Source organism: Anoplophora glabripennis, unplaced genomic scaffold, assembly GCF_000390285.2.
Source record: "Anoplophora glabripennis isolate ALB-LARVAE unplaced genomic scaffold, Agla_2.0 scaffold109, whole genome shotgun sequence".
NCBI classification, from domain to species: Eukaryota; Metazoa; Arthropoda; class Insecta; order Coleoptera; family Cerambycidae; genus Anoplophora; species Anoplophora glabripennis.
Window position 1 is genome coordinate 363,550 of NW_019416246.1, and position 27,303 is coordinate 390,852.

The 27,303-nt window shown below is 31.9% G+C and overlaps 1 protein-coding gene across 1 annotated transcript in view; it reads left to right on the forward strand.

Annotated features, from left to right (window-relative positions):
* LOC108904934 (kinesin heavy chain) overlaps positions 1 to 27,303 on the forward strand; it is a 71,534-nt gene that overhangs the window by 11,703 nt on the left and 32,528 nt on the right. The window lies entirely within an intron of this gene.

The window sequence follows — 27,303 nt, forward strand, 5'->3', positions numbered from 1 at the left end:
AATAAATTGGAATAAACTAAATATATTTTATTAAATTATTGAATATTGTTTATAAACAAAAAAGTCGTTTGTGAAATTTACCAACGATTCAACGAATTTTAATTTTCCTCGGCGTGTTATGATTTTTTCTTTATCTTTTTTTATATATATGTACATTATATTATATTCCGGGAGTTATACAGCTAATTCCCGGTACAATCACAGAAAATAGATGCGAAACCGCGAGAAACAGAACTGACTACTGTGTTCGCCTGGAGAAAATCCCCAAATCGATTTCCTGAAGGATATCCTTCAGGAAATCCTCTCTGTGTGTGGACAACACTTCGGCTGAGGAAATCCTCAAGGAAATCCCGGAGGCTTTTTCCTTGAGGATTTCCTGTACGTGTATGGCTACCTTAAGGGCCCCCTACACGTTCCGGAAATCCTCTGAGGAAAAACTATGCAGTCGTGGCTTCGGGAATTCGGGAATGCCTGAATGCACCATTCGCCACACTTGCCCCGGTATACCTTTCAGTGTGTTGGTGGGCAATGGACACTACGGACGATATTTTGGCTCTTGTCGGCTTTTTATTAGCGAGACAGTGTATTATTAAAAGAAGTCGTAAGAGAAAACGTGTCAAAAAAATATGGAGAAAAGGTAGTTACAGAAAAGGAGACAGTTTTCCTACATAAGCAGATTCTTTTTTGACTCTGTCAGAGTAATTTCTATTTTTAACCCTTCATAGGCTCCGACTCGTAAATTTCCAAAAAATCGCGGCTCATGTTCACCGAACGATGGCCTCAACCAAATGAACTGATGCAACGCCACATACACTCCGATCGGCATGTATGGTACGGGAGATATTCAGAATCGTTTTTCCATTCTTAGGGTCGTATGTCATTGCTAAAAATATAACTAATTTCAGTAATTATCTAAGAACTTTTTAGTCTTGCATAGTATCATACACAAACTGCAGCAATTTTTGTTGCAATTTGTGTATGATACTATGCAAGATTAAAAAGTTCTCAATTAATTACTGAAATTAGTTATAATATTAGTATAGTGTCATACGACCCTTATCATGCTGCCAGAGCAGGCCAGCAAATTTGCGCAGTTTTCTACCACGCTCCGGAAATCCCGAAGGCCAGGACTGCACAGTTTTTCTTCCGAGGATTTCCCGAATGCGAATGGGGTCCTTTCGAGGGTCCTTTATGGCCGTACCCTTAAAAACATTTTCTGACAGTTGCATTTAATTCCAAACAATGAATTTTTAATGTTTTGTACGCATTATAGGAATGCGCATGCGTCTGATAGTTGAAAACTGTTTTGGATTGCTTTAGGAACAGAGCTATTGTCTTAACACGAATCGTCATAAAACAGTCTGATATCTGTTGATCATTGTTTATCGCCACATGTCCAATATCATGTGTAGTATAATGTGGATGTTTTTTTCAGTGCATTAGAAAAGTATTACCATAATTTCTCACATGAAACAGATTTGGCATCACTAATAATTTTACGCAACCTCAAGATTTTTTAGATTACATAAAACTGAAAATTCATTCATAAATTTGGTAAAAGTGAATGAAAGTATTTCTGAAATTATCAAAATTTTTCAAAATTGTGTACTCTTCCTATGTCAATAGTCCAAAGTCAGTCATTTGTCAAATTTAAAATGGATAAAGACATTTTTAAGAAATACAATAACACAAGAAAGGTTAAGATGCTTTAGCTGCGTTCATTATAAAAAATTGTTGAAGTAGATAAACGACTTCAACGAGAAAGTTATTATAACCACTTCGCATCTAGAGAGGACCAGCGGATTGATTTGTTATATAAATCATGTATGCTAACTCTTACTGTTAAAATTGATCTGCATATTTTTAGATACACGAGTCGCCACTGCTATACTATGTACATGTCGATTTAAATATTCACTTTGGAAAATACTTTCCTAGACAGAGAAACTGAGATTTTCCGGAGTTCTACGCCTTGTAGGTATCTCATAATAAACGAACTCGACGAAGCCCTTGCAAAGTATTTATATGATTATATTATTATATGGTAGTTTGTAGCGATTACACCGCTGTGTTTATTTTATTGATTAAATCCGTATATTGCTACCGACTTTTATTTAGCGAATACTCGTAGTATATTAACATCCATGGAGTTTCCTGTTATTATTATTGTGATTTAGTTTAAGACTATGGTTAATATCACAAATACAAAAAATTTTAGTCTCTTAAAAAGAAACTTTAATGCTTGTATAATTCGCTTTTCACTCGTCGCTGTCTACATTTCCAATATTATGGACATCAATATTACTTAGATTAGTAGATCTATCTTATCTGTACTTGAAACCAACTGTATATGGCCAGCTCCACGAACCTAGTGATATGATGTTTGACACGTACATACATGGCGCCTTTATAATTCTATCTTAGGGCATTGTTACCGGCGTTAAAGAGATTACTTTAATTTTTTTATAATGAAAGATCGATTTCAAATTATAAGATATATCTGTTCAGATACACATTTTAGGTACTCACATATACGGCTGTCGTTTCTATGTTTAACAGGAAATACTATTAACTTTTTAATAATATACTATACTTATATGTTTTTATTTCAAGAATTCTTCCAAGATATGAAACGTGTATAATGTATAATATAATATTTTTTAAAATACCTATTTATTGAAATTGTCGTCTGTAATAAATTATACTGTTTTGACATAAAAATGTATGTAGTGAAAGTTTAATAAGGTTATTTAAGCTTACTTGCTAAGTGCTATTTATCAGAGTCAAAACAATTTTACATCCACTTTATCCGGAAGTTTTACAAAATTACTGAGAATATGCAGCGTGTTGTTTTAAAAAAAAGTTACTAGTGTTCACTTCACTGTTTGCAAAAAATTTGCAAATTCAGAATTTGAAATTGATTTCTTTAGGTATAAGAGGATCAATTAATTATTGTGTTCGCATCATTGAGAGAAAAAATAACTGTATAGGATATTTTAAATGAAGAATATAATGCTGAAGTCAAAGACAATTGAGCCAAAATTGGTTCATTAACTAGTTATAAGGCACTTTTTTTTTAATTTAATTTTCCCTCACAAATACAACTTTGGACCAACGGGCACAATTATATTGTAGCTTCGAGATTATCTGTTAGCATTTAAATACATTCTGTATAAAATATAGTCGTATTTGTGTTTATCAGAATGTGAATTTAATATCAAGGCAACAAATAGAATATTGCCCTAATTAAGTCTTCGTCCAATTCAGTCGATATTAATGTTTCTATTTGTTTTCGTATTTGTACTTTCTAGCTAAACGGGTGTTTATTTTCATTTTTGTCGAACTAAATGGTTAAGTAATCTTTTTGAAATTTTGCCTAGGTTTCAGTCAAAGGCCATTCATAATCAGTTTTAAGTTCAGTGACTCGCATTACTATTCTAACTTATTTAAATTTCTATAATGAGTAACTAAACAAATCATCCATTCTAAATAAAAAGAGGATATTTAGTTTTATTTCTTCAAAACACTGTTTGCCCGGCTACTATTTGAATAGTCATAGTTCATTGGAAAGTCAAGTGAAATGTTTTGAAATAAAGACGTCTAAAAATGTCTTCAGCAGCCAATCTTAATGTATTGAAATATATACTATACTCAAGATAGGCAATCACTCTTTATTTAATTATGATAAAAAGAAAAAATTTTCACAACTTAGTCAATAAAGTAAAAAAAAAAAATCTTATTTATTAGGTAACAATTTTTTGCATAACATTTTTCTTTAAAATTTTTTAAATAATCCATTTCGATGGGAAATCCAATTCTCTACAAAATTTTTCTTGTGAATTATACCGAAATTTTGCTTCGTCTTCGTGCTATATTTAAAAAACTGCAAAAGTGCTTTTTCACCCCTATCTTCAATTTCAACCCTATAATTTAATAGCACCTCGCGGTTTTTTCATTTTTAATGACCCTTCAAACAAGTCGTGATGAAAATCCTTGAACGTCTTATTTCCTTCCTTATTTGCAAAAAAATGAGAATTAAAACGTATAAGGTTAAACGCGGCGAAAATCGAAAAATTGTAAGTTTGAGCGGCCATATATCAGTCAATTTTCATCCAAAAATACTTTACAATCTTTTAATTTGAAGGAAATTTTATCAATTTTTTTTTCTATGAAGCAATGCCTATACCTTGTTATGTACTCTATACTGTAAAAAACTAGAGGCAGAAAAGTAAAAAAAAATCAAATTGTTTATTAATGATTTTTTGCATAAAATTTTCCTTTTAAATTTTTTAAATAAGCCATTTCAATTCAATTCTCTAAATAATTTTTCCTACTATAACGAAATTTTGCTTCGTTTTCGAGCTACAATAAAAAACTGAAAGGGATGCATTTTCACCCCTATCTCCAATTTCCACCCTCTAATTTAATAGCACTCCGCGGTTTTTTCATCTAAAATAACCATTTGAACGATACATGTAATAAAATATCTTGAACCTCATAGTTCCTCTTAATCAATAGCCTAATAGTCTTATAGACCGGTACTATTATTTAAATTTTAAGATATTTTAAACATCACTGAGATTTAGAAAAAAAGACATAATAAGTTTCTTAAACTTCAATGTAAATTATAGTTAAAGTCCATTTGTGATTGTGAGGATCCGTATATCTGATGAAATATTGGCAAAATAAAAGTGTGGTAGTGCTATCGGGCTCAAATATATTAGTTGTCAAAGCTCTTTATAAAAAATCTAAAGAAACTTGTAACGAATAAGAAACATGAAAAACTTTTATTTATCTAATTGTAATACAACAAAATGAAATAATTTCTATAGTAACAATTATTTTACTGAACTAAATTAAAAATTATTAAAAAAATAATAATTAAGATAAAATAACTAACAATTACAAAAGGTTTTCGAAAGACCTTTAGCATAAGTTTATGACGGCCGGCGTTATTAAGTTTGAGATTACAATTTTCCTGTATGCTTTGTTTTAATTCATCTTGGATTTGTAGTGACGTTGTATAATAGTAATAATAATATTCTTTTCACCCTTTCAAATTAGGATCGCAAGGATTTTATGTGGGAGCGATCTGCTATTTTAAAACCTAATTTGACTGGTTATCTAACTTGTATAAGCAAGTATTGCAGTCATGCTGTAACAGACATAGGCATGATTATTTTTACGGCATCCTGATATCTCGAGACACTTTTTTGTTTACGCATTAGCGGTTTACTTCCTCATTGTGTGCCGAAAAAGGTATTACGCTTGCAGCGGTAAATAAGGTTCTGCGCTTTTTTTTAACCATTGTGATTAGGTTTCCAGACTGAGAATAATAAATATTTGTCTAGTTTAGAAAGCCAATGAGCCAGAAGCTAAATCCAGAAAAAAACAAATTTGGTATGCATAAATAGTGTATAGTGTGGTTCACATTAGACACCGGCATCTTGCTTATGTGAAGAGATAAGATTAATTTTATTTAGATATACTTACACTTTTGTATTTTTTTGATTATCCGAAAGATGGTAATGAAATTCTAATTTAGGCAAACTTACAATATTTTTTTCATAACATAACTGACCTGTAAATAGAGGACGTCGAGAACAGCTGTAAAGATTTATGAATATCTTGTAGAGTTTAAATAGTTCACGGAATAGTCGTGTACTCTGGAAAGAATGAGTTATTACATTTACGATGACGTACAATAGAACCTCGAATATAGCAAAGCAAGAAGATATAACTTAACTTTCTATAAGAAATATGTACTTTGTAGCTACCAGAGATCATAAAGTAAGAATATAATTATTATTCATAAATTTCAAGGTAATAGTTCAGACTTTAATGCATTTTGTTCTTAAAAGAATTAAGAGAATAACCGCCCCCCCCTCACACGGCCAATCCGGCACAATAATTTAATCGAGACGGTAGTTAAATTGAATCGAATTGAGGATCCATCGTCTGAACATTTAAAACTATGTGCCTCTACTTCATTTGACATTTTTATCCGAATCCGTACCGTGTGGCAGGTCTGTAACTTGCAGTATAGTCTTTCCGAAGTCAGTTGAACATGTATAAAAACGCCTAGCAATAAAATTTAATGAGTTTCATAGGCGTCTCTAAAAAAAAATTATAATAATTTCACCAACAACATAAGTATTTTAATTATTTATGTCCTCAAACAGTTTTATTATATTGATGGTAAATTTCGTTTTGTTCCGTTTCAAAAGGTCTCCAAAATGCCAAATTGTAATAATATTAGTAAACAAAATATCACTCTTATTTCTACCTTTCGCAATTAATTGTAATATGAATGTTATAGATGCCTATAATAAATTAAAACTACCTGAATCACACCAAATTCCGCATTGCTGCACTGCATTGCTAGGCCATTTGTTGACAACTGAATTTATGGGCCAGGTCGCCCAGTGCGGTTACGTTTCTGCCGCGTTTGCCCGAGCGCTCATTCTTCAACTGGGAGACCAGACCTGTATATGGGTATGGCTAAATAAATATGAGAACAAGTTTTTAAAATATTTCAATGCCGAGTTGCTGCGTCAGCGACCGAACCTGGTACATACTGCCAACCTTTTGGTTCTTCAATTGAGATCGGAAAGACTATACCTGTTTGTGAAATGTCTGGTTTAATTACAAGAAAATTGGTCCTAGAGCTTACGATTTGTGGCTAGGTATATAATACATTCTCAGTAATGCATTTTATACCTATTTAAGTACTTAATTGAATTTTCTTCGAAATGAAAAACGAAATATTATATCAAGTTTAATTATTATTAATTAATTATTTATTGAAATACAATAAATAAATGCTGCTACTCCAAATAAGCAATTTATAAACAATAGAGCAATAACATAACATATGACAGAAGCATAGTCCGGCAGTTTGGATTTGCTCGTCTGGGGTTTTAATCTTTCAGTAAATCGCAGCAGTCTGCTCGACCTTCGATGACATAATGATGCCAATTAAATAATTAAAAAATATCAAATGCACGTATAGTCGAGACCTTCGAAACTGATTTTTATATGGGTTCAGTTTCATTTCCCTTTCTAATACATAAGGATTAAGGAAATGAGTAATACTAGAAATTTACACATTTATTCTTTAATACAGGGGTTTCAGGTTAACGACTAAATTATAGGGATTTTAGAACATTAAATAAATAAGAATTTTTCTTATAAACGAGTCTCTTGGGTTTGATTTTCAAGAAATAATGCGTTGTTATTTTATTTTGCCAATATATTCAAAATCAATGTTTGGTTGGTTTGATTATGTACAGAGTGATTCGTAAATGAACAGACACAGGACAGGTGCGTGTATGGGACCTTGAAATATGACATATAAACTCAACTTACCGCTATATCAAGCTATATCAGTATATCAAGTTGGTTTGTTTAACCGCTAGATAAATTTGTCAAAAAAATTGTTTTAAATAGATTTAAATTAAATTTGATATACTACTATTTACTGTATATAGATGCCGTATTGTAAATATCGCTAGCATGATTAATTTTTTTTATAGAGAAAGTTACATCAGCTCTTATTTTTTTTTTTAAGAATAGACTTGTTTCAAGTTTTTTCTTTCTCTTGATTTGTTTTTAATATTTTAACGCTTTTCGCGTAACTAATTATTTTATTTTTAATGTTATCACATTTTTTTGCAAATCTGATTTAAATAATTGCTATCAAAAAATTCTTAATTAAAATGAAATAATGTTTTGTACCAAGTATTAAAAACTCTTAATCGAATATTCTTTCAAGAGATTTATTGGAAATAAGCTTCATTTTTAATATCACAATTCATTTAAAAAAAAGAGATCCTTATTTTAAGAACACAAATTATATGAAATCGATGAGAATTTTTTGACTGTATGATGTGTACTGAAAATGGTGGCTATTTCCAATAATTTTCATGAAAGAAAATGCATGCTACTACAATTCTTATCTTCGTTTTTGTTATCAAGTATAACAGATTTTCGATGACAAATCAAATTTATATCGAAAATATTTTGGTGATAACACTGATTACTAATAAAATAATTAATTGCACGGAAATCGTTAAGTATACAAAATATATTTACAAAAGGAAAAATATTTGAGAAATAATCTTATGGTTGAAACAAGAACTAAAGTTATAAGACCATCCTCCAAAAATATCGTATTTGTGTAGAAGTGGTTGCAATAAATATTGCAACCACTTCTACACAAATGGCCAATTCTGTAAATGTAATTATCTAAATTATTGTCAAAAAGTGGCATCTATACACAAGTACATACTAGCAAACTATTCAAATCGGACAAAGCATTTTATTGTTATAGAAAAGATTAAAATTTTTTTGAAATTCATTTAGCGGGTGTGTGTTCAATTTACCCTTTATTTTTAGAGAGCCTAATTTACACAAGTGTACGAGGTCTGTTTATAAAATAACTGTGAACTTTTTGAATTATACGCTAATGAAGATATTTAGTGATATGCTTTTGGCAACATTGCGTTGCCATAACCTCTATAACAATATGTTCTTGGATTGTTGATATCTCATTTAGTTTTCGTGATATTGTTATTTTGGTGCAACGTGTAAGTGTTAGTGATGATTTTTGAAATGTGCGTGGTTTCCTGGAATAACGATGCAACGTAAAATTTTGCGTGAAACTGGGAAAATCTTTCACGGAAACGTTTCAACTTTTGAAGCATATTACATATAACAAGCAACGGAAATGATGCTCTGGGTAGTACACAATATTACAAATTAAAGGTTGTCATTAGTCAGTTGAAGATGATCCTTGACCCGGAAGATCTTGCACTTTATCTGATGACTCCAACGTTCAGAATGTCAAAGATTTGGTGTTCCTAGAGAAATTGCAGAAGAGATTAGCATCTCAATTGGGTCAAGCCATGAAATTTTGACTGAAAAATTGTTGCAGAAAAATTTCTTCCTCGTTTGATGACCGAACAACAAAAAGAAAATGGTGAATGAAACATTAAATCAAAGGATCATAACGGGAGACGAGGAGCTAGGTGTACGGCTACGACATTGAGACAACAGTTCAATCATCACGATTCAATCAATTGCCTCAACCAGAGTTGTGGCGAGACAACTCATGGTTCTTGCACCATGACAATGCACCAGCACACTCAGCTTTGTCAATTCGTCAGTCCTCACCCTACTTATTTGCCAGACACGGCTCCTTGCGATTTCTTCTTATTTCCGAAATTAAAATCAGTGCTTAAAGGACGTCGTTTTCAGACTATTGATGCAATCAAGGCAAACTCATCACAGGCTTTAAATGCCATTTCAAATGAAGCTATCCAGGACAGCTTCGCGAAATGGAAACACTCCAGTGTGATTAGGGGAGGGGAGTACTTTGAAGGAGACAAGGACCAATAATGTATAAAATTAATAATACAGTTTAAAAAAAGCAATAAGTTTCGATCTTAAATATTTCTCTTTGGAGTAAAACAAACGCCCTGTGGAACTTATTTAAAAACTAATTGTATTATGTTATTCTCGATGTTATTAGGGACCTCAAATCATATACATACTAAAAATAAGGTACCTACGTCGATTACTCTTATGTATATTTACATATTATATACTTTGGCGAAAATAAATTTTTAATAAATTATTTTTAACTAACCTTTAACATATTGCACCTTGAAAACAAGACGATAACCTCTTATTTCATGAAAACAATCTTCTCATTTATTTTTTTTTAAATAAATAATAAATAAACAGCAAATAGGAAAAAAAGCAAAACCTTTATCTAAAATTGAAAATTATTGAAATAATCGGACGTAATTCTTAACAAATCATTATTACAATGAAATAAATTACATTGATCTGCTATTTGGTCATAATTATTAGCCATTAAATAAATAGGAGATTGTACAAGCACATTTGTTCTAGCATTTCGACAATAAAACAGTGAAGCCTCACGAGAGCCAGGTGTCGGAACACGTAGGTATATTAAAAAGATACAGTAAAACCTGAGAACCAACCATGTCATGAAACAATTTAAATAAAAAAGATAAACTTGCAACCACCCTTCTAGTATTCAGCCACTGCATACTGAATCTTTGTAACAATAATTGGTGGTTGTATCCCCTATCAGGATAAAAATGTTACTGTATATCTGATAACAAGGGTGCCAAATAAAGCTACAATATTCGAGTTTCGAACGTACTAGTGAATAGTATAGACTCTATATATCTGTAAAAGAATTTGTGCTTCTTATAACAAAGGCTGGCATACTATACGTTGCGCGTCGATTTAATACTTGAATTAATACGATCAGCAAAAGACAATCTGCTGTCAAACATTACACCAAGATTCTTAATGTTCTGAAAACGAGTTAAAGCTGACATACTTATATTATAATCAAATATGAGGAGATGATTTTTAAGAGTAAACGAACACATTTTTTTTGTGTTAACGGATAAATAATGATCAGTACACTACATATAAACATGATCCACAAGGTCTTGCAGTAACAGACAATCAGCCGTAGATGATATATATTCAAGTCGTCGGCAAACATAAGATGATTTGACTTTAACGTTAGAGATAAGTATACTAATAATATATAATAAGTATAATAATATAAAAAGGAGTGGCCTCAAGTTAGAGCCTTAAGGTACTCCTGATGCCGCATTAAAAGTATTCGACTGTTCTAATATTCTGTTAAGTACTAATAAAATTTATACGTTATTCTTAAGCACCCTTATTTACGGGAAGGATTTATTTTTTGTGACTGTCAATTTCTCTAAAAAAAATTGTGGTTTATATGACTGTTATGTTAATATGGTCGTTACGAATTCTTTCAATAGGTACTAATTTGCCGCATAACTACCGTATATAGAGCCGTAGTAATATTTTCTGAAAGACATAATTTCACATATGTATAACACATATGTTTGTTCTTACATATTCTTGCCGTTAGATCTTTTGGTCTTGTCCGGTACCATACCATATGAATTTAACTACTACGAAGTCTTTTTAGTTAAAACCATGCAGTAGTTTAGTCACATCTGTTGTCATCATTCTGTGGGAGTTCGGATTTTTGTGGGTTAATTTACATTGAAACATAGTTTGTTCATACAAGGTTCGCCACTTAAAACTCCTCAAATCGGTATCTTGGAAGTATCATTTGGTGGGTTTTCTGAACTGAAATTTTTAATTAGAAAAGGAAGTGATTAGGCGGCAAAATGGCGGCTGTTGAAAATTTATTTTTCCGAGCGAATGTATTCTTTCACGCGCTTTATAAAAACAGGGAAAGCGATGGCATAAACCATAAAAAGAGCTTTGATTTAATATATGAGTTGATGGTTTTTCTTACTAAAAGGATGTTTAAAATTGAGTACAAATAATATAACATGTTACCTCAGAAATGTTTGATATAATAAAAGACAGTGTTAATTAAGAGAAAATGATCAAAATTAATATGTATTACTTTCTGGAAAATAAATCAAAACTATTTTTGTTAGTTTTTCAGATTTTTTGATAAATGCATTAATTTTTCGGAAAAATGTTTAAGGCCATTATTGCTTGTTATAAAATTTTTACACTTTCTTTGTAGTTATATTTCATAACTTCTTTAAATTAAGTACCAGAATATAAACATCCTAACGAAACTAAAATTTGTATTAAAAGAAAGGCACAAAAGTAAGGGAAAAATATTGACTGGTTCATCACTAGTGCATCAATGAGATTTCATTTTGTTCATATTTCGTAAATTTATTTAGGTATTGAAGTTTTTAAATATAAAATTGCAAAATAGTAAGTGAAGCTGTGGGCAAAAGTACAAAATTATAAAATTATTTTTTAAGCTCCATATGCAGTTTAGGTAGGAAACTTTTTATTATCCACAGCTGTATTACATATTTGAAGGAAAATAGCACTAACAATGAATTTCTTAAACGTCTCTAAAAGTTAACATATCGTTGGGTTATTGAACTCGGAAGCAAATAAGGAATACAATGGCTTGAAAATATTAGTAGCTTGTATTATATAAAAAAAAATAAACTGATGGTTGCAATAAAATCTGATCCATATTTATTTCGCATTTTTCAAAAAAATTATCTGAAGAGATATGTATTTTCGGTTTCAAATTAATTCACTTTAAGTTAGGTAATTTTGCTCCAACTTAAACTTCTGTTCTATCTCTGGCAGTTCATGAGGTACAAATGCTACTGTTGTTCGATTGCATTAAGTTTTATAGCGTGAATGCTGCTGCTCGTAAAAATAAATTTTCAGCATCTGCCATTTTGTTATAATCACTTGTCTTGGGCCCTGAAAATGTCTATAAAATGAAATGACTTCGATTATCACGATAGCCAAGATACAGGCATTTGTGGGTTTTAAGTTGCGGACTATGTATACAAAGTGTCCCCCGTAAGTCACGCCGTTATATGTTTTTTATTTTGGTTCTCGTCTAATTTATTTTATTGATGATGCCGAATAATTATCCTATAATAGCTGTTTTAAATTGACAATTTATTGATCAATTAATTCATGAAGTCGCTTCATCAAGAAATTGGACAAGTGTAATGCACCAAATCTGCTGTCAAATAACTTCATGAATTTATTCATCAAGTTCTTGACGAATTAGAGCATGTTCTAATTTTCGTCAATTTCTTCGTGGAGATCAGAAGTACCAACCCAACAGATTTCCAGCATCAGATCAGTAATGAGGTTATGTTATTGGAATATGTAAATAATTGTGTGGCGTCGTGCTAGTTTTGCATTGTTTTTACTGATTTGTTACTTACAAAAACTAAATATCTATATAATATGTGTCAGAACGGCACCGCTGTTGTATCACTACAATTATTACTGGAAAGGTGACATTTCTGAAATTTATTTGCTTCTTCGTCAATTTATTCATGGATAAATTGTCAATGTAAAACAGCTATAAGAAGTGGCTGCTATGAGTTGTCTTTATTTTTGTTAGTTGGTATCATCTGGTATTTATAGCATCTTTGCATTTAAGGGGGACGTTTATATAGACAATTTTTTGTCCAGTGTTTTAGAAAATCTAAGCAAGTTAGAACCAATATCTCTTCACTGTACTAGTTACATAAGTTTTCTTCAGGGTATACGACAACTGACAATGCATTCAAAAAAGGGAAAAAACGCATTTTTATCTCGTATATTTATCTTACGTTTCCTGAATTTTGCACGCCTGTTAAACATACAGAAAATCGCGTACGGTACTATAAACATAATCACATCCCGCAGAATGATTTTAGGAAACAGTTAACACAAGCATTAATCACAATTATTGAGTCTTTACTTTGCTGGACAAAACAGGAAAGGTACATTTTCTCATGTTTACATGTTTTCTGTGATATTTCAATGCGAAAAATGAAAGGAAGTTGCTCTAGTTTAGGGTTATGCTTCGTCACTTGCTGGATCTAAATGAGTGAAATTATGCTCGTAAATTAATTATTTTGAGAACAAAATTGTATTAAACCTGTAAAAAGAGAAAAAGTTATAAAGATTTTTCAGTTTTAGCTGAGAGCTTCTGTACATTGCTTACGTGGGCCGTGATCAGTGACGTGTATTGACATGTCCCTGATTAGCTTCGAATATTTGTCTGTAACATAAGAAGATTTAATTTTTTTAATGGAGCATTTTGTAAATATTTATTCATTTGAATACATTTTTTTAGTGGTATAAAGTTTGATGGATATGCCTCTGATAGTAAGAAACATATAATTATAAACAAATACTATACCATAAGCAAATTGTGAGATATTAGTACTAATTGTCAGGCAACCAAAATTTATCCATTCAAAAAAAGGTTAGGTTTCTTGTTATATTTGAAAATGTGGCAATCTGACAATAATGAAATAACTTCAGATAACCCTATAGAGGTTACATAGGGTATACCATTAACATAACACTCTGTAGAGCTAGATAATTTATGATTTTATTGAAACTTTTAAGTTTTATATATACCTACCTAATTAATAAGTCACTTTGAATTTTGACGTGTCACTCTATCGATCTGTATGCGAAGTGCGATTAAATAGAATTTAGAAATTATTTATAATTACCTACTGCCTACTGTTTGAAATATACCTTTACTAACAGAGATTAATGGTGTAACCTTCAACGCACACTTGCGCAATAAAATTTTAGTGCAAGTTGGGGTGGTCTGAGTGCTTTGACATTACAGGAATTCTTTCCAAAAAGCGACATGTGGATTAGCTGCTTGAAGAAAATCACGTAGACATTTACTCTTAGAGTAACAGTTCCGTCTCGTCTAATGTAGGAATATTGTTCTTGATCATGAAATCAAGGTCGTTATGAGAGTACCCGTATAAGTGATTGGACCGAGAAAGGTAATTAGAAAACGACTAACAATATGCACCTAAAGGCTCGTGCCCAACTAGCATTTAATATCTTTTATAAAGATTGTAAGAACATTCTTGTTAAGAACAAGTACCTGTTAAGGTTGAATAAATTGTATCTTTCCGAAATACAATACTTATTGAAGTGTTCAGTAAGTTCGAAATAGGCACCAATTTATACAGCAATTTTTTTTTATAAATTCTCGTGTAACTCTAAAAGTTATAAAACAGTTGTAAATGTAATAGATCCTATTTCGCCTTAAGCAACCGTGAAAAAAACTCATGTAAAAGTAGTTTTCTGAGGATGTATACATTATTCAAAAATGATTTAGCATTTAGAACCTGCGAAAATCTCCAATCATAGAACAAATCAATCTTGTAAGTACTTAACCAATAATAGCAACATCTAGGGGTGTTCCGCTGTCCAGTTTTTGTACACCAAAATACCTACCTTCCCCGAGAAAAAAGCACCAAATTAAAATGCGTCCGAAATTTCACAAATTGCCTCGATACGACAAAAAATTTCCGAAATACCCTCGAAATGCCTTAAATGCCACCGAAATGTCCCCGAAATGCCAGAGATACCAGAAAATGCCTCTAAATGCCAGGAAATACCTCGAAATGCCTTACTTATGATTGTGATATAATAAATAGTGAAAAAATGAGAAACTAAGAACTCGGCAACGGGAATATACATCGAACTAAACTTATTTAGGCATAAATATAATAATTTTTAGGAAAATAAATATGGAATACAGAACAAAAGTACTTGCATCAGTGACGGTGAATGAAAAAGAAGGGAAATCAGAAATTGGCGAGAAGATAGCCAACTTTAAAACCGAGTTTAAAACTATGGATGAATAATAATTTTTCTTTTGGGAATTATTTGCTTTTTTAATGACGAAAAATACGTAGTGTCTAAGTCAGGCACATGAATAACTGTATATCTTGATATACATTGTAAATATGTAAATCATATTGTTTCAGTAAAAACTATTTTAACAACTCTTTTATTTTTTCTTGATACGGAGGTAGAATAATTCTTTTAGACAACAATAATTTTATTAAACATTATTAAAAAAATATATATTTAAGAAATAAGAAAAATGGAAAAATTACTTGTTTTACATAGGTATGTAAAAATGGAAACCAATGAGCAATGATATAAAGGTAAACTTTTTGAAAACATTTTATTTTTTATTTAGGATATATTTAAATTCAGTAAAAAAATAAAACTTTTAATACATACATACGTATTCCTCTAACAAATACATTTCTTCGCCGCTGCTATTCATGTTGAATAGAGTTACCTATTATAAATAAAAAAGTGGTTACTTACATACCTGTTTCTTGATTTGAATCAAGGAAATGCCACTAAGGTACAATTTTCAACACCTATGAGCCTAATTGGTCACCCTCACGCCCTGATGTCGAATGATAAAATCCATCTCATCGAGCACCTCGTGGACAAACTATTACGCGTATGCGCACAATACAAAACTTCTTTCAGAATGCCTCAAAAATGCACCAAAATTCCACGAAATTCCAGAAAATGCCTCCAAATGTTTCAAAATGCCTCAGAATTCGAGAAAATGCCTCGAAATACCTACAATGTGTACACCAAAATGCCTCAGCGAAACACCCCTCGAGCAACATTGAGTCTATAACTTGAAAAATTAAGGGAAATAATATTCAATTAGCTTTGACTACAGAGTTCATTTTATTTTAAAAATCACAAATTTGTTCTGTTGGAACAATGTGTTTGACCTTAATATAAAACAAAATTTTCTGTCAAAAAACCGTAATCATAATGAATTTATAAGAATACAATATTTAATACCATTAATACGACATCTAATCGCCGTCTGTATTGTAATTCCAATTTCTTTTAACAAACAACAAATTTACTGTCTAGAGTAAAACTACATTAGAGTATTTTAATTCTCCAGGGAGAAAATATAAAGGAAACACTTGCAATATGTATATTAACTGAGAATGAGACTAGATTTATATTTTCAGAAGATAAATATTTTTCAAAACAATCTTTTAAACCAATTACCCATATTACCCAGAAGTTCCAGTATTTTTTATTTCTTTAAACTCTTTATATTTTCATCTTCACCTTTGTCTTGGTTTATTTTAGTCATGTATTATGCATTCTTAAAAATGTATTCAATCGTGAAAAGTTATCTTATTTTGATGTAAGTAGTGTAAGGAATTACTTAGTGCTTGGATTGCTCTATGCTTGTGGGATAGGTCAGCTACATATCAACATTATGTGGTTGGATTATGGAGACGAATATGTGTCTAGACAGCAAAATGGCCTTTAGTGCGAAGTGAAATGGTACTTCTTCCACCTACACACATCAAATTGGGACTTATGAAACCTTCTTTGAAGGCCCTTGACAAAACAGGTGATGCTCTTGGATACCTGAAAACTATGTTTCCCAATTTGAGTGATGCCAAAATAAAAGAAGGCAAATTTGTAGGTCCTTAAATTAGAAAAGTTTTGAAAGACGAACATTTTAATTGAAAATTAAATTTCTTTGAATTGGTATCTTTATGTTGAAAGGATTTTTAGGCAATAATAACTACCCATAACTGATAGCAGAACTTCCAAGAAACTACAAAAATTTAGGGTATCGCATGTCATTGAAAATTAATTTCCTTCACTCGCTGAAAACATTGGTGCTGTAAGTGATGAACATGGTGACCGCAGTTTCATCAGGAAATCTGCACTATGGAGTAGAGATACAAAGGAAGATGGGATGCAGGAATGATGAATGACTATTGCTGGTTTATCATAGTGGTTGACCATACTCCTCATAAGAGAAAAAATAGTGATTCCTGCACTTTTCTTCTCAGACAAGATAATTAATTGCATAGAAATTATACGCTGCCTTGGTTTCTTTTCTTTTTTATATTGTATTGACATTGAAAGTTGTAATCTAATTGCTTATTAGATCTTTTTTTATGTTTAGTTTTGGCCAGCAGTGTTCAGTATATAAAAAAATATTTTTATAAAATTTAAACACTAACAGAAAAATTACGAGACATGTAGTTTTTAATGCGCTTTTCTTGTACTGCAGGTGCGAATTAGTAAGGAACACTCTATTTTGTTTGTGTTACAAAGGAAAAGTTAAAATTTGTTGACCAATGTAATTAACGCTGTGATAGAATTTTTACTGTATAAATATAGATTTGAATGAGTGTTATGTAACACATGTTTGCTTACAACTACATCTAAGAGCTATTACACGTAAGCTATAGATATAAAATGGTTATACAGTAATAAATAATTTTACAATGTAGTATTACTTATAAATATGCTATAAGTATAAATGTATAAATCTAACTTACAAGTAAAAAAACTTTTATGAAACTGTTTTATAATTTGATTGTAAAAATATTCTTACAGCATAAACTTAAGCTATTTGACTCTTAAAACAAAATTAAGTTGCAGGGGACCTTTATACAACAAATTACAAATTTACAGATTCTATACAGGCTGTTACAAATAGACAAGGTGCTCTGTGGGTAAGAGGTACGAAGTAGCTTAAATGGGGGCAATGTTGCGTAATCAGGGGACCAACATAATATCTCTAAAAAATCAAGGCTAACATGATTAGTTTTCGAAATATTTGAAAAAAAAAACAGAAATTTTGGGTGTCCGTTTTTGTTTCATTTCAGCCTTGTTTGAGGTGATATTGAAAAGGAGAAACACTTTCTCGTGGCAACTTTTTGCCCTCTATCGAATGGCATAATCAATTTTTATATGTAATGTTTTGTCTCTCCAGGACCATCATCAACCTCATTTTTTTTAAATAGGACCCTGGAAATTTTATTAAATTATTTGCAAGCTTTCATGATCCCCATTACTGTACTGTCTCAGCCCGAACCGCACAGATTCAGACGTTTTGTCTCGAAAAATTCATCTTCAATGTATTCGTTCCAAATATCTCAAATTTTTTATTTAGATTTCTATGTTTATTGAATTATCGTACACTCTAAGTGTCATTAGACCTTGTGAAATCCACCTAGTTATTTAAACTATTACCATCACACGTTACAATAAAACATTATTCGAGTTTTAATCTCCATCACCTGGTTATACATAATTCGATAAGTTTTTGCGTTAAAATTAAAACATTAATTTTAATTTCATTATGACAAATTAATTCATAAAAACGCATATGAACAATCAAAACTTCAAATGAATATTATACTTTATAAAATTACAGTAAATGTAAAAACGTTTCTGTTTTGGCAAATGTTGTAAATGAAGATAAGCTTAATATGATGGAAATTTATTATACCTATAATCGTAACTGTGAAAGAGCATTCCAGATGTATTTGTATGAATATCATGAAAAAAATTAAATCGAAATTTGTTTGAATTTTGAGCTCTCGAGAATCCTAGAAATAACTATGAGCATGGGATTAAAACTAATAATGTTTTATTGTAACATGTGATGGTAATAGTTTAAATAACTAGGTGGATTTCACAGGGTCTATCAACATTTAGAGTGTACGATAATTCAATAAATATAGAAATCTAAGAAAAAAAATTATGTAAATTTGGAACGAATACATTGATGATGAATTTTTCAAGACAAAACGCCTGAATCAGGTTCGGGCTGAGACAGTACAGTATTGGGGGTCATGAAGGCTTGCAAAAAATGTAATCAAATTTCCAGGGTTGTATTTAAAAAAAATTAAGTTGATTATGGTCCTGGAGAGACGAAACGTTACATATAAAAATTGATTATGCCATTCAATAGAGGGCAAAGAGTTGCCATGAGAAAGTGTACTCCTTTTTTTCAAAATCACCTTATACAAGGCTGAAATGAAACAAAAACAGATTTCCATAATTTCATTTTTTTTTTCAAATATTTCGAAAACTAGTCATGTTAGCCTTGATTTTTTAAAGGCATAATGTTGGTCCCTTGATTATGCAACTTTGCCCCCTTTTAAGCTACTTCGTATCTCTTACCGTTTTCGAGATCCCTGTAGTGAGAAGCGGATTTGTAACAGTCTGTATAGCTCTTAATATCGTAATTGCCTCAACCAAATCCTTATAAACGCAGTTATAGCAAAAGCAGTGACGATTTTACTCTAGTAATATCGTGTGACATCTTGCTGTTAAATAATAACTGTAAATAGAAGAAGCAAGACTAATTTGCTAGTGAACACGAGGCTTTATGTATTGTACACATCCTGTATTTGTTCTAGGTACATTAAGTTAAAGTTCAAAGCCGAGTTAAAAACATACATTCTAGTCACCTTTGTTTAAGCTTTGTCTACAGCCTCTGGTTAATGAGAACTGGACTTTCAAACAAGAATGTCACCTGATTATTTTTAGGGTTTTGGTATCCGAAGTATTCTAAAAAGTATTTTCGTATAATAAAGTTTTCCGCTTGACTATTTTCATTTGTAACAGTGTAGTAGTGAGTAGTGATAACACCTTGATAGATTTTATTTATAATTAACTTCAGTATGTCGACCTTAAGCGCCCAAAAAATGAATGGACTGACAAGCCCGTGCTTCTGTTGTAAACGGCTTAATTTTAAACTGCATGACATCACATATAAAATTAATTTCATGTCCTAAGTTAATAAACTTATTTTTAGCTAGGTATATATTCATGGAAGGTATATGCTGTAATCAAATGAATGAAATATTGAGGGGGTATTAATAAAACACATTTTTTGCAGCCAGACAGAAAAAAATCGGTTCCTTTTAACTAATGACTTCCTTATTAAGTATGCGGATAAAAATAAATAAAATGACGTATACGTTTTTACGCATGTCGAACCATTTTAAATATTACGACGGAAAACTCTCAAGGAAAATGAAATGGAAACATCCGAATATATATCTGTGACCATGTTTGAAGTTGCGTAATTTTGAGAAAATCATTTTTTTAGTCGATGAAATTACGAAAGGATCTCTCTATACTGATCATTAAATTTTCTAAAATAGAGGCATTTTTAAACTTTGCAACGACGTGGCTCATGAACTTTTAATTTTGAAATATTGTTAAAATGTATTTTGTAATACATAATTAAAACTCGTTTAAACTGTATAAATTGAGAGATAGTTAATGGAATAATAACATTGATGTTGTTACTAACCGATGATTCTTCTGTACTAAATAAACCAAAAATAATACATTATTTTCTTAAAGCTATCCCTATTATGCAAGACATGTGAAACACAACTTGAATTAATTAATTACTCAAGAACAGTTAAAGTTACAGGCTCCAGGCTTGATATAGTGCAATTTCTTCACAGTACCTACTTCACACCCCGCAGAATACTTTTAGGAAGCTATTAACACATGAATTAATCACAATGTTGAGTACCCTTACAAATTTGCTAGACAAAACAGGAAAGGTACATTTTCTGATGTTTACATGTTCTCCATGATCTTTCAATGCGAAAAATTAAAGGAAGTTACTCTAGTTTAGCTTTAAGCTTCGTCACTTCCTGAATGGATTTACTTGTTCTATGATCGTCTTACTAAAAGTGTGTTTGCTAATCTATAAAACGCCGGTCTTAGTATTGTAAGCGGTAGTTTTCATATGGATTCAACGAACAAAAAAAATCGACCTCTTCGATTTTTTTGAAACTCTGGGATCTACTTTGAATTTTATGACACCCGTGTTTTTTTTTTGTTTTTTCGAGAAAAAATTTTGAGGCTCTGTGGCGCCCTGTCAAAGTTTACATCTTGGTATAGTATTATACCGAAACTGAAAAATTTCTAGCTCAAACAACCGAGGATTGGAAAAGAGTTCAATCAATTCACGGCAGTCGTAATACTTAGTCATATTTGGTTATCCCAGAGAATGATGCAGAAGGAAATGTAAATGTAGAAACTTCAATATAGAAAAACAAACATGAAGTGTTAAGTTGTAATTCACTGAGTTGTACTCAGTGTAATTTTGATTAATATGCGTGACTGACCATCTTCTATTATTGCTACCTATTATACTGATATCACAAGAGTAAATTACTGTAACTCAGTAATAAAATAATATACTTTATTTCATTTCTACATATGTTGAATGATATACTGATTCTTTAACTGTTAAATACGAGCTTATTTATACATAACGCATATGAGGCAGAAATTAAAAAAAAAATCTCCGTTTTTCTCAATTAGCTCAGAAACTACCAAGCATCATTAACAACTAAATAAGTTTTGCACAAACTGACATTAATTAAAATAAAGTAGCTAAATAGTTTAATGGACATTTGCAAAATTGTTGTGATAAAAAAATCGAAAAATTGGCTATAATTTGGGTTTGTTCGTATTAGTTATCCTGACTTTGTAGTGACTTTTGGACTCGTGAACGTTTCTTCGAAAAAAGAAACACAAAAGTTTTAATTGGTAATATGTAGTTGGTTTGAATCTCAAAAGAAGATCCACATCAGAAACCTACCTCGTTTGTTGGGCGCAACTGAATACATTTTGTTTAAATTTTGCTTAGTTGGATTTTTGACTCTTCAATTATTTTTGAATATTAACTGATTAAAATCTGTTCACATATTTAAGAGGTCGTACAAATAGAGCCTTTAGGAATTGTTTTAGGAAAAAACATATTACTTTTATTATTATTTTTATTTGGACATGAAAAGTTACTGCTGCCTGCTGGGACGTCGCTGTAAATGCCCCCCCCCCCTTATTTTTAGAAATAAGGTATTTCTTCAGCGTCAACACTGTCAACTAATTAAACATTTCTCGAATGTTTCTCATTGTTGTTTATTTGGAAATCATAGTATATTTAACCCTTTCATTCAGTCAGTGAAGCGGGAGTTTCGGGAGCCTTGGATTTATTTAAAACATTCATTTTTTTTATTTTTAAAACATTACAGCGACATGTCATCATGATAAATGTTTTTATTGCAGACGTTTTCTCACAATTTCACCTATTAAGTTTTGACGAATTTAAATTTTTCACGATATGTGCATAAGTTGCATTAATTATCATTTTTTTACAAACTTTATTTCTTTATTCTAACGATAAACTAAATTAATGATGCTGAATAATTAATGATAAGTTGTAAATATTAATAATAATCTTGGTGTAGACATCTAATAAAAAGGTACATACAACTGAATATTAAAGAAATAAATTATTAGTTTTATAATACTAATGTTAATAAACAGCGGTACAATTTACTGTGTAGAATATATAATTATATAATTAGTAGTTTTTTTTCGAAAAGTCAAATTCAAAGTAAGAATTTTTAATTTTTTAATAGAAGACTTGTTGCGAACCGCTGAATAAAATGTGGTATTTACGCGTAACATAATTTGTCACTTCATTCCGAATGAGTAAACAACTATGCACTGAATTCTTCAGCTTTAACTTTTTTATATGAAATAGGAAAAAAGTTAAATACTTAAGCATTTTGTAAGCAGTCATTTTACTATTCCTACCTTCATCAGTAAATAGAAGTGTTTTCCTGATGAGTCGTTTGAAAATGTACCATCTAATACACTTTTAAGCGAGCTTAGACCGGCGTAATAATTAGCGCTTTCAGATCTACGAACATGTATAGGTAAAAGGAACGATCTTAATTAATTAATAAATAATAATAAAATGTATTATTTATTTAATATTTAATATTTAATATTTGTAAGATCTGAGAGTGTCGATCGCAATGCCCCATGGATCGTGAATTTGTGGGCATTCATCAACCTTACAATCCGTATAATATTTGTTGAGATAGAATTCCAAGAAAATTCCGCGACAGGAGCGTGCCTTGAAATTGTCCGCCATTGTCTTTCTACCAAGGGTGTCGAGTGCGGTTAAGTCCAAGAAAGTAACGCAGCGGGCTCCTTGGAATTCTATCTCAACAAATATCGTACTTTAAATGATCTAGCCTATAAACTCAATGTTCACATGATTTTCGAGATGAGCGTTACGACAAAGTATCTTGAAAATCGTTCTATATTATTGAGAAGTGTGCGATTTTATTTAAGGTAGATTTTCTACAAAACCAAGAATACGTATTTCTCATATAACTTCCACTGATTGACATATATGTGTAGCAGTTGAGTTAATTTTTGTCTTTCATTATTTACATCGTTAGCTCAAGATTCATCAATCTTTAGCAATACATATTTGAATAAACGGAGTTCTTAAACGTCTTCATATTTAAGTCCTTTAATAAAACGTTAAGAATTAAATGTCTGGTTTATAAGGTTTTTTGTTCCAAAATATTATATAGAAAAGCTATTTACAATTTCAAATGTCATACTGAATAATATTTCGCCGTATAATATATTTCCGTTTAGATACTGCTAAAATATGAATGGCACATTAGCTAAAAAGCGTGCATTATTTGCGGCGACTTTCTCTGCGGAAAAAAGTAAGCGTCGATCTAGTTTATGGATTGCTAAATTACGTTAGACGCCAGGATTACATCCGAGTTGAAGTAATAAGACTAAAAATATGCAGTTACGTGTTGTTAGAACTCTTTCTCAGGATTAAAACGACGTGAAGTTTGATGGGTGTATATATCCCTAACAGTAAAAGAGACATGACCAAAAGGGTGTACTATGAGGTTGCCAGATTTCATTTGCTACTGCAATTCGGCCATAAAAATGTTATGATAAAATCGTGAAAAAGAATAATTTATTCCAGTAATTCGTGCATAGACGACAAAAAAAAAAGCAAAAGGGAAGGGGGATGAGAACCCTCCAAAATAACACCTGTATGTAATTTTCCTATATACAGTGTTTCTGAAATAAGTGCGTTCCTTGAAAATGGTGATAGAGGGAAATTCAAATGAAGGATTAAACTTAAAACCGTCTGGTGCGGCAGCCAGCAGTACATTTGATATCGAAGTTGTCGCGCGCTGCAGTGCGAAGGCACTTATGACGGTTTTGACGGTTTAAATTTTGTGTTCGAAAATGCTGAAATTTATTCAGCTGAACTGCCTTTTGCACTGTTCTACTGTTAGGTTGTCCTCTGTTATGGTAATGGGCCGCATGCAAACAACAAGTCTCATTTAAATTGTACTGACATTCTCCGTACCTTAACACCATATCTGCTAGTTCTTGATCAGAAAACATTTTGTACGCCGGCTAAGTAATACACACAACTAAAGAACACAATACATACTAACCTATCATCAGATTTGCTTGATTGTGGAAGTCACGTGGAACGCCAGCCAATTAGAGAAGCGTTTCACGCATGTAGCGAGACGACCGTGCACGTGCACAAGATGCACAGGGTCGGCTTACATTTATGGTTAATTTTCTTCATTAATTTTCTCGAAAATAGAGGTATTTAGACCATCAGTTGCTTAATAAAAGTTGCTTAGTTTGGTGCCCTCTATCACCCCTTTTTAAGGAACACAGAAACACCATCTATATTTCAGTAACATATTATTTATTATCCTCGAAATAAAAACAATCACCAAATAAGAACTTCCTAGATAAAATAGTTTTACAACAAAAAACATGTTTCATGATTTCATATTCAGTGGGCTATATCTTAAGCAGCATTTATACAGGGTGTTTTTAAAGGAAGTAGCAAAAATGGTACCAGTGAATGTAGAGCCAAAAATTAGAGGATTGAAGTAAAAACCTTATATTAAAGTTGCACCCATGAGGCGATATACCCTCTTAGAGGAGGGGATTGAAATTCACATTTTAATTTTTTTCTTTAACATGGGGAATCCTAGAGACACGAAACTTGGTATGAGCATCCTACTAATAAAGAGACAACTTTTCAATATTTGTTCGATCATTGGCGTATTTTATAAAGGAATGAAACAGTCAACCCCATTGCAATATTTTATTAGAAATTTGTTTTATGAGGCAAATTATTTATTTAAAAATATTTATTGAGAAGACTGATTGATTGCGCAACTTTTTTACCTCTTGTAATTTTTCGATAAAACCGATAGTTTTCTGGTAAAAAATTAGATGTTCACTAAAGGGGTATTTGCGAAAATTTGTAAAATTAAGGTCATAACAAATAAATTGTTATTTATCATATTAATAAATTGACACTTTCTGTCAATAAACTGGTAATTTAATAATAACATTAAGAATAATTTGCTATTAATTAATGAAAAATGTTTGATAACTTATGACTATGGGACATGTATTAGGTAAAGATCGACAAACACAAAAGACCTAGACACCAACTTTTTGACCCTGGGTGACCACCCCAATGCCCCCCCCCCCCTGCCCGCTAACCTTTTCTGTTTCAGAGACAGCCAGGATCAAGAAACGAAGACAACGACACACACACACATACACACCCCCCATACCCTCCTTAACCCTCCCCTCCCGCGCCAGCCTAAGGTCCACCTTAGCAAAGCGCATCCCAGGCTGCATAGCCGCACTACCCTACCCAACCATACCACACATAAACATGACACTACCCTCGGGGTTTACACAGACGAGCCGGCGAAGCAAGAAGAGCGCCAGAAGAAAGGGCCCTAGCCGGCGGGGCCCAGCCAGGACAAAAGGAGGTCCCACAAAGCGCCTACACCGGCCGCATTTGCGGTCGGGGTAGACGACGGATGGGGCCCACCTACGAAGGCTGTCCAGGCCTACACGAGATGAGGCAGGATAAAGAGGGATAATCCCCCTCGATCCCAAATCATTGAGGCCAATTTCTAGCCATAGAATAATGGCGCGAACTGCTGCCTGAAATATTCTTAAGCGTAGTTCTTCTAAGGAGGCAACTAGAGTGGCATAAACAATACTTTTTATGTGTCCCCACAAAAAGAAACCCATATGCGTTAGGTCAGGTGAACGTGTAGGCCAACAAACAGGGGCATCACGACCACGATCAATCCAGCGATTCGGGTAATTTAAATTTAACCATTCTCTAACGGCAAGTGTACTATGTGCAGGCGCCCCATCATGCATATACCACATCACCTAAGCGAGGGGTACATTCTCAAGTAATGTTGGAAGATTTTCGTTAAAAAATCTAAGATACTCGGCCGCTCCAAGCCTGTGTGGAAGAATAAAAGGACCTACTAGAGTATTTCCTACAATTCCCATGCAAACTGAGTATTAGTTTTATGAGTATTTTCTTCTGACCATGAATGAACATTATGAAGGTTTACTGCACCTACTCTAGGAAAATTTGCTTCATCGGTGAAAAGTATATTGATTAGGAAATTTAAGTCATGCCTCACGCGGTTAGGTAACTTAGGGTCATTCAATTCTTGCACGGGTTGATGGAGAAAAGGGTATAAAAGATTTTCATGAGCTACATTCCACACAAGACTGTGAGAAACTTGCAGTTGCGTGGATACCTGTCTTGTGCATGTACCACAGTCTTGTTCTAGATGTTCCAGTATAGCTACCTCAGTTTCAACAGTTCGGACATTACGCCTTCTTCCGGCACCCTCACGATTGGGCCGAATTTTATCAGTTTCGCGAAGCCGTCTTTCAACCGAGGCCAATGTTTGTCTATGAGGAATCGGTCGGTTTGGATATTTTTGGTGGTATAATCTTACTGCAGCGTTACTATTTTTTCTGGATTCGAAAAACACTTGGAGCATGTCGACGTATTCGTTATTTGTGTATAAATATTATTTGCTATAATTATTCTGATAATAAATTAATCAATTGGTACTAATTATTGGTTGACAGAAAGTGTCAATTTATTAATATGATAAATAGTAATTTATTTGTTATGACATACTTTATTTTTACAAATTTTCGCAATTATCGGTTTTATCGAATAATTATAAGAGGTAAAAAACTTGCGCAATAAATCAATCTTCCCAATAAATATTTTTAAATAAATAATTTGCTTCATATAAAATATTTCTAATAAAATATTGCAATGGGGTTGACTGTTTCACTCCTTTATAAAATACGCCAATGATCGAACAAATATTGAAANATGTATAATAATTAAAAGTATTAAAACCAGGAAAAGAACAGGTT